This window comes from Blennius ocellaris, assembly GCF_963422515.1.
Source record: "Blennius ocellaris genome assembly, chromosome: 24".
In the NCBI taxonomy this organism is placed as follows: domain Eukaryota; kingdom Metazoa; phylum Chordata; class Actinopteri; order Blenniiformes; family Blenniidae; genus Blennius; species Blennius ocellaris.
The window spans coordinates 15,531,182-15,544,289 of record NC_137673.1 but is presented as its reverse complement, the minus strand read 5'-3'; the positions used below and the strand labels follow the sequence as shown (position 1 = coordinate 15,544,289).

The 13,108-nt window shown below is 40.2% G+C and overlaps 1 pseudogene across 1 annotated transcript in view; it reads right to left on the bottom strand.

Moving 5' to 3' along the window:
• Positions 1-266: 266 nt before the first annotated feature.
• The window catches only part of LOC308147543 (putative nuclease HARBI1), a 71,562-nt pseudogene continuing 58,720 nt past the window's right edge, over positions 267-13,108 (bottom strand). The window contains exon 3 of the transcript in view: positions 267-341. The product of the transcript in view is annotated as a putative nuclease HARBI1 (transcript). The remainder of the gene's footprint in view (positions 342-13,108) is intronic.

The window sequence follows — 13,108 nt, the reverse complement described above, 5'->3', positions numbered from 1 at the left end:
TAACTTTGAGAAAAGGGCCGTGGATTAGATTTACAGTTTTTGTAAAGGGCGGAGTGGTGCGGTTTAGCAATCGTGCTAAGTGCCCCACTAGAGCCCGAGCTACCGAGAAAACGATAGATCGGGCAAAACAAAAAAAGAAACAAGAGGGTTTTGTGTTGGGATGAAGTGAATGAAGCATGCAAGCATGTAACTAGCAAACAGAGCTGGAGGATCATCGCAGCTTTAAATGATCAGGCGGGATTACGGCGGCCGTGTCGAGCAAGTCGTCAGCGCTTCAGAGAAGAGTCGGAGTATTTCTCCAGGATGTGGACGTCGTCTGAAAAACATCCTGACCGATCCATCTGGAGGCCGAGCCGCGAGGAACATCACGGAACGGAAGGGTTTTTTTGATTTGTTTTTTTAGTTTTCACACCAGGGATACCCGTAATAATGAATCCCGCCAGCTGTTGAACATTCGGGGGTGGAAATAAATGCCTGTTTACTGGCGAGATCGGATCATTATTTCCTAAAACAATATCCTCCGAATATTTGACCACGATGGAGACGTGAATCAAACTAAACACTGGGTAACCTTCGACTGAGCAAGGCTGGTTCTAACAGAGGAAGCATTTCTCTCTTCTTTTAGGCCCCTCAGAGGAAAAACATTCAAATATAGATTCTTTTATACAAACTTTCCAAACACTTTTTCACCCCTCGGTATTTTGGTCAATGTTGTTCTGGGTAGGGTCTAAAAGGACATGAGAGATTGCGTTTTAGAAGATTCTTAATGACTGTTAAAGCCTGTCTTATTTCGAACTGGAAGACTCGACTCTTTTTTCGCTTAAATCGCTTAAATCTCTCAGTTTTGTGTTTTTTTTTTATGAAAGTTTTGTGTGTTTTTAAGATGCCTCTCTCATTCTAAGCAGGAATCTACCAAACTCTTTAAGGGGAAGCTGAAGGGATAAACAAAAACACTTTTGTTTGTTCTCCTTCATCCAAGAACACCCGCCTTTATGCATCACAAAGCTTTAATGTACTTTAGATCTTATATTAAATCAGTGAAAGGTTGTTTTATCTCAGCGCCACCTGAAATGCCGAAGAGGATTCCGCCCTTGAGGTGGCGTCTGGGCCAACCGCGAGCTTCTGAGGGTAAGGTAAGGTCTCCCGGGACAACTTTCAGGCATTCCTTTACTGATGCTGTTTAATGTTTTCCATTTAATTAAAGCCGAAATGCTTCGCTGAAGGAATTCGCTATTGTTTGATTCACATAAATGCTGTAAAATCAGAATGGGGTTTATTTACATCAATGTAATGGACATTTAGCTCACTTTCATTACTCTCAACACAGTATCACACAGCAGCCAAATCCCTAAAAGCCCATTTTTGTTTTTCACTCTCTGTATTTTTTTTTTCTCCTGCCTGCTGTGCTTTTCTGTCACGCACACTTTAAAATCTATTTATTCTTTCATTCTGACGAGTTGTGCTTTCAGGCTAAACACTGCTGCTCCCCTGCATTAAGCCAAAGGACCGGTGCCAGCAAAGCAAGTTTATCCATAATCAGGTCTGCAATACAAAGACCATACTCTTTTAGAGAAATATCCTACTTTCAAATAGCTTTCAGAAGAACAAACTTCCTGTCTGCGTACCCCAAGCTAACTCGGACAAAAGTTCAGCGTGTCAGAGGTTTGGAGAAATGCTAATTGTGGATAGAAAAGTTGAAACAAACTTGAGAACATTAAACTTTTTCTAATTTAGTCCATGAGGCATTTGGTCCCAATTTCCGCGCCAAACAGCTGTTCGGAATAATATCAGTGGCTGTTTAAACATTTGGCTCAAAATCTACAGAAATATCTGGTTTAGATGTTTTGTACTTACAATTCTGGGGTCCAGATGATGAATTTTTCCGACATATACGCGCAAGAAGTAAGTCCCATTGGCCCGTTATGGATAGTGGACGATGATCTGGCTCCAGGAATGTAAACTTAAAGAGATTTAACTGATACGATCAGGCCTTATACGGTCATCAGCGGAGTAGAAGAAAAGCTGCAACACTGAAAAGAACAACTGATTGAAACAAATTAAAACAGAAATCAAGAGACACATCTAGTGAGGAGGGAAGAAAACACAAGAACTCATAGCATCCATCTATCTTCGATGCCACTTCATCCAATAAGCGGCTGGAGCACATTGATTTGGGTTCACTATTTGAGAAAGCAGGGCAAAAGATCGTGAGAGAAAAACAACAAGCAAGGGAGTGTAAGACGCCTAAAGATATTGAGACCCATGTCGGGAATGCAGAATTCAAGTCGAAATGATCTCCGATGTATATCTATATATAAATCACACTGAGTGAACGCCATCAGGCATGTCGGGATTTTATGACTAAACCTTTCTCTATCATTTTTAATTTAAGTCTTTGTCTTTTCCACAGTGTGGGAAATGGCCTTTGTCCGCCCTCTTCTGAAAGGAGGAAATAAACAATTACAGGCCAATTTCTAAACTATGCACTGTGGCCAAACTTTTTGAAAAACTCAGTGAACCAATTAAGTTGCTTTTCGAAACCCATTGTCTTTTAAATAATTATTATATTTAATATAAAAAGGTTATAGAAAGCAGCGCAGCACGGTCACAGCCACTTTAAGGTTCTAAATGATTTTATTTCTGCAAGGGATGTCAAGAATTATTGTGTTGCTCTTTTTATTGACCTGTCAAATGCTTTTGACACTGTGGAACGCTCTGCTTGAGTGAAAACTAGCTAAGATTGGCCTCTCAGGGCAGGTCGTGGCTGGTTCGTCCAATTAAATGTCCCTGTTTAGAGGTCACAGGGCTCGGACCTCGGACACACTTTGGTTTCTAGTTTTGTGAATGATCTATGCAACTTACCAAACTACGGTGGCCCTGAAGTGCAAACCACAACAACAAATCACTAAACACAACAACAAAGTGAAAAACACAACAGCAAATGAAAAAACACAGCAACAAATTGAAAAACACAACAACAAAGTGAAAAACACAACAGCAAATGAAAAAACACAGCAACAAATTGAAAAACACAACAACAAAGTGAAAAACACAACAGAAAATGTAAAAACACAGCAACAAATTGAAAAACACAACAACAAAGTGAAAAACACAACAGCAAATGAAAAAAACACAACAACAAAGTGAAAAACACAACAGAAAATGTAAAAACACAGCAACAAATTGAAAAACACAACAACAAAGTGAAAAACACAACAGCAAATGAAAAAACGCAACAACAAATTGAAAAACACAACAACAAAGTGAAAAACACAACAGAAGATGAAAAAATACAACAACAAATTGAAAAACACAACAACAAAGTGAAAAACACAACAGAAGATGAAAAAACACAGTAACAAATTGAAAAACACAACAACAAATGAAAAAATACAACAACAAATTAAAAACACACAAGTGAAAAACACAACAACAAAGTGAAAAACACAACAGGAAATGAAAAAACATAGCAACAAATTGAAATATACAACAACAAAGTGAAAAACACAACAGAAAATGTAAAAACACAACAACAAATTGGAAAAACACAACAACAAAGTGAAAAACACAACAGCAAATAAAAAACACAGCAACAAATTGAAAAGCACAACAACAAAGTGAAAAACACAACAGAAGATGAAAAAATACAACAACAAATTAAAAAAACACAACAACAAAGTGAAAAACACAACAGGAAATGAAAAAACACAGCAACAAATTAAAAAAACACAACAACAAATTGAAAAACACAACAGGAAATGAAAAAACACAGCAACAAATTGAAAAACACAACAACAAAGTGAAAAACACAACAGGAAATGAAAAAATACAACAACAAATTAAAAAAACACAACAACAAAGTGAAAAACACAACAGCAAATGAAAAAATACAACAACAAATTGGAAAAACACAACAACAAAGTGAAAAACACAACAGGAAATGAAAAAACACAGCAACAAATTAAAAAAACACAACAACAAATTGAAAAACACAACAACAAAGAGAAAAACACAACAGGAAATGAAAAAACACAGCAACACATTGAAAAACACAACAACAAAGTGAAAAACACAACAGGAAATGAAAAAATACAACAACAAATTAAAAAAACACAACAACAAAGTGAAAAACACAACAGCAAATGAAAAAATACAACAACAAATTGGAAAAACACAACAACAAAGTGAAAAACACAACAGGAAATGAAAAAACACAGCAACAAATTGAAAAACACAACAACAAAGTGAAAAACACAACAGAAGATGAAAAAACACAGTAACAAATTGAAAAACACAACAACAAATGAAAAAATACAACAACAAATTAAAAACACACAAGTGAAAAACACAACAACAAAGTGAAAAACACAACAGGAAATGAAAAAACATAGCAACAAATTGAAATATACAACAACAAAGTGAAAAACACAACAACAAATGAAAAAATACAACAACAAATTAAAAACACACAAGTGAAAAACACAACAACAAAGTGAAAAACACAACAGGAAATGAAAAAACATAGCAACAAATTGAAATATACAACAACAAAGTGAAAAACACAACAGAAAATGTAAAAACACAACAACAAATTGGAAAAACACAACAACAAAGTGAAAAACACAACAGCAAATAAAAAACACAGCAACAAATTGAAAAGCACAACAACAAAGTGAAAAACACAACAGAAGATGAAAAAATACAACAACAAATTAAAAAAACACAACAACAAAGTGAAAAACACAACAGGAAATGAAAAAACACAGCAACAAATTAAAAAAACACAACAACAAATTGAAAAACACAACAGGAAATGAAAAAACACAGCAACAAATTGAAAAACACAACAACAAAGTGAAAAACACAACAGGAAATGAAAAAATACAACAACAAATTAAAAAAACACAACAACAAAGTGAAAAACACAACAGCAAATGAAAAAATACAACAACAAATTGGAAAAACACAACAACAAAGTGAAAAACACAACAGGAAATGAAAAAACACAGCAACAAATTAAAAAAACACAACAACAAATTGAAAAACACAACAACAAAGAGAAAAACACAACAGGAAATGAAAAAACACAGCAACACATTGAAAAACACAACAACAAAGTGAAAAACACAACAGGAAATGAAAAAATACAACAACAAATTAAAAAAACACAACAACAAAGTGAAAAACACAACAGCAAATGAAAAAATACAACAACAAATTGGAAAAACACAACAACAAAGTGAAAAACACAACAGGAAATGAAAAAACACAGCAACAAATTGAAAAACACAACAACAAAGTGAAAAACACAACAGAAGATGAAAAAACACAGCAACAAATTGAAAAACACAACAACAAATGAAAAAATACAACAACAAATTAAAAACACACAAGTGAAAAACACAACAACAAAGTGAAAAACACAACAGCAAATGAAAAAACACAGCAACAAATTGAAAAACACAACAACAAAGAAAAAAACACAACAGAAAATGTAAAAACACAACAACAAATTGAAAAAACAGCAACAAATTGAATGTGTTTTTTCATTTGTGTTGTGTTTTTGAATTTGTTGTTGTGTGTAATGATTTGCTGTTGTGTTTTTGAATGTGCTGTGTTGTTTAGTGATTTGTTGTTGTGGTTTGGACTTCAGGGCCACCGTACCAAACGCATCATACCACCTTAAATAAACGACGACATAATTTACTGTCGGCTCTTCATGTCCGACGCAGGCGTTAGATTTTTTACAATCTGATTTTAATATTGTCCAATCTCGCCTGCACAGTTTGTAGCTCGTCTTGGACGCAGAGAAAACAGCAGTGACGGTAAACGAGCAGACGGTCTTCCAGTAACAACCAGCACTCAGGGTAAACAATAGAACGTGTCAGTCGTCACACAGTTCTCCACCCAGAGCATTCTTTTAAAGAGCACATTGCAATTTTGGTTCGCAAACGTCGTAATAGATCACGTTTCTCCCCACGTGCTCAAAAACCTCTTTTGCCGACAACATTTTTCCCCCTGATCGATTATGGCGACGTCCTTTAAACGAGTGCTTCACTGAAGAGTCTGCAGACTTTGAATGCAGCGTGTCACAGTGGTGCCTTGAGGTCTGCAACCGTCTGTGGTCGTCTCACTCGCCACGCTAACGGAGTTGAGTGGCCTTCACTCAGAGCCAGGAGCTGTTCAACACTGGATGATTGTAATCTACAAGCCTCTGAGGACTCTTCTCCAGAGACCCAGCAGCCAGGACTCCCTTCGCTCCGCTGACATTCTTCACCTGCATGTTCCTTCCTCGTGTTCCGACTGAGCCGGGGAAGAGAGATTTAAACCACCTTTAGACTGAAACCAAGATGTCGGGATTGGTTACCTTAAATCACTTCTGTTCATTATTAATCTCCAAAGAGCGAGGATCGATAAATCAGTGCTCGTGGTTTTAAAGTTGTTTTTTACTGTTGATGAATATGCCTTTTTTTTTTTTTTACATTTTTACTGTTTAATGATTGTCTTAAAATTTTTATTGCACTTTTTTCTATTATTATTTGCCATAAAATCTGTATTTTTGCCATTTAGATTTTGTTTATGGATCTCTGCACTATGGCACTTTAACTATTGTATTATGCTAACTTGATTTTATTTGTTGTAAATCTAATGACGTGATGTGTGCTGCAATCTTCTTGGCCTGGTCTCCCTCGTAAAAGAGATCTTGATTTCACTTTGTTTTACTGTTAAAGGTTAATCATCATTTCTCTGCTAGAAGCACCTATGACTGTGTTGTCTTTGGTGCTGTATAAATAAAGTTGAATTGAATTCGATTGAATAATAATGAACAATTAATGTTGATTTCTTCTGTTTCCATAACAGGAGTGTTTCATGGATTGTTCGTCATGTATGTACAGTTTCACCCCCTCACCAGGCAGTTCCAGCTCCGGCCAGCAGGGCTGAGATTTAAAGCCCCAAAGCTTAAGACTACATGTTTTTTTTTACCTTTTTGTTTACCCAATTTTAAACATATTGGCATTTTAGTGGTTATTTTATGTAAATAATTCATTTCAAATCCTGTCAGTGAGTCTGCCAGTACCTGTCCACGTCTGTGCTACTTTTACTGTACTGTGTTTTTGTTTTTTGTGACTGTGATTGTCAGATCCCTTCTCCTGCTCCGACTACTGCCTGAGAAATCCTACCTGTGGGTACAAAGAAAGTCACCTTGAGCTTGACCTTGTGTCCAACCTGCCAATCTGGGGTAATAAACCATGTTTGACAGGAAATACCATGTCATTTACATTCTCAATAAGCTAAGGAAAGGAGGCTCCGTGCTTCCTTTATAACAGGGGTGTCAACTACTTTCAGTTGAGGGGCCACATCAACCTGATCTGACCTCTGACCTCTGGAGGCCCAACAAGTCAAATGTAACATATTAAACTGCAAATATGGACAAATATCAAAGTCTTTCCTTCCTTTGATCCCTTTGTAACTGCAACAATTTGCCAGTCTATTCTGAAATATACATATTAAAGGAAATCGGACATTATATTTGCAAAAAAAAAAAAACCCTCAGTCACCTCATCTGGATATCAAATTTTTATTCAGGATTAAAATGATTTGTCATCATCTGGAAATGGTTTTGAGTTTACATTTCTAAAGTATCACTTCACGTAAATTGGACTCATTGTTTTATTGTGAAAGACGTTGCGTCATGTGACCTCCACAGATGCATTAATGTCGGGGGTCAAATTCTGACCGAGGGCGGTTTTGAATGTCATTTTTGCCAATCTGGTGTTTTTAGATCAGAATCTGTCAGTTTTCATTTTTATACTTAAAAAAAAATATCACATGGCGACCGGACTAGATCCTCTGGCGGGCCGGTTCTGGCCCCCGGGCCGCATGTTCGACACCCCTGCTTTATAACCTCCTTTAGCCTACGAAGCACTGATGCTTCCTTTACCATGCTGCTCCGTCACGTCATCCATGAGATTAAGGAAAAGTGTATAGGAAAGGAGATAGGAGGGACTGTTCGGAAGCACCCAGTGAATTTGATCCTCCATCTTCCCAGCACTCCCTTTGACCTTTGATCCACTTCCAGTCCTCTCAGGGCCAATCACAGTTGAGGATTCATGTCATGCAGTTACCCTTCTCACCACAAGGGGGCACTTCAGGTGAAGGCCCATGGTTGCACTAAAAAAAATTCCTATAGATGTAAATCTGAACCCCTGATATTAAAATTGATCCCAAGAACATGCGCTGGGGGTCCCTGAGCAAGACCCCCCCCCCCCCCCCCCCCCACCATGCTAACTATACGGCTGCTTCCGATGAGTCAATTCGGTTTGAATTTGCCCTTCAAGACAGAGTGGTTTAACAGTTTCAAAAGCATTTTTTTTCCTTTATTTCATCTTTGCTAGCAGCATTTTTAGCTTGTGTGAATGTGAATCGAGGAAATTCATCAAACGAGGCGCTGAAACAAGACGGACCGAGGCGACAAGCACCCGCCGAGGCCTCTCAGGGGCCGCTAAGGCTGGCGTTAAATTACCCCACTCCAGGTGCACTTTTCTTTATGTTCCTCAAAGGCATTTCGTGAACGCACAGAATTTGTTATCGCAGAGGGTTGGAGCACTTTGTGCCTAATTGCTATGCTCCTCGCCGCGTTGCCTTGTGTTTGAAGGAGTTATTTAAAAAAAAAAAAAAAAAAAAACTCGGGAGCCCAGTTTGGGTCAGTTTGGAAGTAAGTTCATGTTGACTCTGTCAGTCATGAAACAGCAGCCAATTAGTTTTTTTCCCCGAGAGGGTAACCACCTCTTCTTCTTCTTCTTCTTTTTTTTTTCCCCTTTAAAAAGTGAAACTCGTCGTCCCGAATGCCATTCAACTCGTATTGTCGTAATTTGGCACATATTACGATCCCTCATGTCCCCGCGTGAATACTCGCCGTGTCACTTCTCCCTTTTTAAAATTGCCAATCTGTCTGGGCGATATTGACTTTTAAATGTTGGCGTGGCGTCTCCCGACGCGTCGACACGCCAGGATGAAATATGTGCTGTCCGTCAACCGCCTGGGAGCCAATTGAACGGGGGAAAACTTTTTTCTGACACGCTCAACTTTTATTGTTGTTGAACTCTCGGAATTACAAAGACGGCTGAGAGGAATGAGTGGTGGCGGAGGAAAGGGGTCGTCTGGGGTCGTCGGACGCTCGGGGGGGGGGGGGGGGGGGGGAAATGCATCGGCGATCAATTGGCCTCTGGACCTTTTATGGAATGGAGCTAAGGGATGAACTGCCGGCATCACAAACACCCAAAAGAAAAAAAAAAAACCAGAAATGTTGCAGAATATGAACTTGGACCCTCCTTAAACTTTTCACCAGAAAACAAGGCTTCAAAGCTTAAATCAATACTTAATTATCTGCTGTATCAACATATTTACAGTGGCTCTGTGCAGATGCAGGTCTGCTGGGCCACAATCTGTTCCTCCCATACACTTATTTTTCACTGTCACTTTTATTAATCTTTGGGGAGTAAGGTTAACCTTGCGAGCGTGTGTGTGTGTGTGTGTGTGTGTGTGTGTGTGTGTGTGTGTGTGTGTGTGTGTGTGTGTGTGTGTGTGGTTATGTAAGTGGAACACCGAAATCCAAAAGTCATTTCACAGAAATCATGTCTCGGCTGTTGCGCCGAGTGAAACCTCACAGCAAACCGCCACAATGCCTGACCTTATTCTGTGCGGCGACAACATGCAAACACTCAGCAATGAATTGCTTTTTCTTTTTTTCTTCCCTAGTGTGGCTTTGAAAATACAGCGCATGACAGAACAAGTGAGGAAATGCACATCTTTTCTGATTCTGCAAAGTATTCAATATCTCACATTGGTTCTTCATAAGCCTCTTTGGCAGCGACTGCTGCTTCCACTGTTTTTTTTTAATATTCCCTCATGAGCTTGGCAGATGCAGACGTTTGGATTGTGTCCCATCATTGTTTGCAGATTTGCTCAACCTATAAACAGCCCCCCCTCGTGTGGAGAACCCTCACATTGTCTCAAGGACCCTGCCCGTGTCGGCGCTCGCTTTTCAAGGTTTCGGTTCAAACCTTAAAGGCCTGCAAGGTTACCGCCATGCCAGAGCTGACACTCCAAACTTTTTTTTTATTTTTTCTCCTCCTGACCTCGGCTGCATTATTGTTCCCCGAGTCCCCGTGAAATGAAAAGCACAAGCCCAGCCAGAGCTGACGCACCCTGCTCACTTCCTGCCAGACACTACACCTTGCCTTCTGGACAAAAACACTAAATCCCAGTTTGTCCAGCAGTAGGATCATCCTCTCTGAGTCAAACTCCACACAAAAGTCGCTTTTTTTGCCGTTTTCCCCCCCCCCCCAATATTTTCCGATTTCTCTGTTCACTCAGGCTTTTTATCATGCGTTTTTCTCACAAAGCTCTCAAGGACAAAAGGTTCACTTTTCAAAAGAAAGACATCTCCATCACTCATAAATTGGATGCACAGACCCATTACAGAAGAATCTTGATTTCTTTTTTGTCCATTTTAAAACAAAGGAGTTTAAGAGCTCTTGAGTGCACTCTCTCCTCCACGAGTGCCTGTTAGGGATGCAAAGAGAAAAATACCTCTCTTTCCATTCTGCACCGAGGGTCCAAAATTTTCTCCGACCTTTCAAAGCTCGAAACCACTTCAACGTCACGGCGTCAGGCTTTTTGCAGTTTTTCTCAGTTTCTCTCTTTGCATTATAAAGACGTCTCATGTGTATTATTCCTCCCGAGCCGTTCAACACGGGTCGGGACAGAGATTCAACACAGACGCAAAGACGAGTCAACAATGTTCAGCACGATTTTCATTTTGCATAATATTACATCTAATTGGGTAGTTCACACATCCATCGACATTCCTTGTTTTCCCCATTCTCTCCCACAGCCTGCCATCTCCCTGTGAGGTCGGACTTCTTTGATCCCCACAATGCTCACTGTCTGTGCTCTTATCTGCTCTTATATATATATAATTTCTTTTTTTTTTTTAATCCAAGTGCGGAAAGCCACAAATAAACAGCATCTTACCTCTCTCTGTGGTATTTGTTTCAGTCGAGCACTAGTTTCACTGAGATTGTCAGAAACTGCTGCTCAGATGCATCATTTGGCGTGATCTATATGGGGGGGGGAAATAAATAAGAAGTGATGTCGGAGCCCCTCTCAGTTGGTGTGGAGGCCTTTTATCATTACAGGCCTGGAACTTGATTCGCAACCACATCACAGCTGCAGCCTGCAGCGGTGATAAATCACGGCCCAGCGAGGATGACTTCATCCATAAAGAAACGCTTCATCCACACTCGCCAAAAGTGAGATGAACCCCCGAGATGGAAAAGTGCCGGGAAGCACTGTACCTGTGTTGCATTTGCATCTTTCCAGGTTGCTGGATTATCCACGCTTTGCTTGAGAGCATCACACAAATATTCCCAAAGCATGCAAGTTGACATTTGATGCATCCGTGTGGATGATTAGAGTTACAGTTGTTTGTATTAAGTACAAACGTACAGAACATATTCTTCTCTTCCCTTATCTCTTATTTATATGTATGAAATGTAACCAGCTCTTTTTATTAGAGCACACAAGAGGAACTTCTTTTTCTTTATACCCAATACTTATTGGGTTTGTACAAGATGTTTGTATATTCTTTAATTGTTTTAAGCTCTTCATTGTGCAGTGAATTTCCAAATAAAGTGACTTGTAATCATTTAAATTGTCAACTACACAAGTGCATTTCAATCAAACTGTTGAGCAGCGTCGGACTCCTCGAAATCTCCCACTTTCCCAGTGGGAAGTTCCCAGTTTGACCACAATCGGATGCTTTTTTTTTTTTTTTAAAGACCTCCTATGGAAACACTGAAGGGATCGTCTTGCTTAAGGACATGGGGGAATCAAGCTCACAACCCAGTGATTGTAGGGTGACCCTCAGCCAACCCAATGATTGGTTGAATTCACAAAGTCATATAGATTCCAACATTCGGGTTAAAATTAAGCTGCTTTGTGTCATTTTATCCCCGGGATTGATGTTTATTTCATCGAGATGTGAATAAACATGTTAATTCAAAATAATTAAAAATGGACAACATTCAGTCTGTTTAACGGGCACAAATGTGTTGGTGGCTTCATTTCAATACATTTCTATATAAACGGAGCCAACATGAAACTAGCAGCACTGCACTGGAACACATACGAGCCGTCTGAAACAGCCATTCCCCCCACCCTTCACTTTACAGCTGAAATCCACTCTGTCTTCTTTCTCTCGTCCCACAGATTAGCCCCAGCAGGTGCCCGTTCCACTAACGCTGGGGGAATAAAGAACAAGCTCTCCGGGTCTGACAAATCAAAGGCCCTGCTGGGCTTCCGATCCCCGGGAATCGTCTGTTAACCTCCAGCGCACGCCGACGCCAGGGGGGACGTGCGCGAAGGGAACATCCACATGCTCTTTGGAGGCGGCGCGGGGATTAGCTCGCGCGGGGCTAGCTCGCGCAGGGCTAGCTCGCGCTCTTTTGGAACGTCTCCCGACGTTTACGCACGCCGGCGCTTTATTTAGTGTGAAGGAACCTCCGGATGCTGCGAGGACGCAAGCAGAGCAAGGAGGGTTTTAACGTCGGAAGCGTGTGCTGTCTTTAACATCTGCTTGTCAGAGGAAAGGATAAGAACCCCCCCCGCCCCCCCAAAAAAAAAAAAAAGAAGTTGCTTTTTTTCAAGTCTTCTTGCATAAAATATGGATGATCAAAGCTGCAGAGCACTCCCCCAGTCACCTTTCCCAGGTCTTTGAGAGTCACTCAAATGAAAGTCGCTCAACGGCCGTATACATAAACATGAGTGGACCACGATCTGACGTCTCTGCCCTCTCTTTCCTCTTCTTTCCTCCTCTTCTTTCCTCGCTGCAGGGCAGGTTTCACGCCTCCCGAGGGCCGCTGCCCCCCTACCACTCCCTATCTGTCAACCACCTGCTGGCACCAGCCGTCCCAGGACCATCAATGACTTTGGGGACTTTTTCTCCCTCGCATAACTTCGTTGATCACGAAAGAAACTCCGCACATCTGCAGATTGAGGCGACGCCAGCTTTAACGGCCCGACTATCTCTGTTCTATTTTCTCTT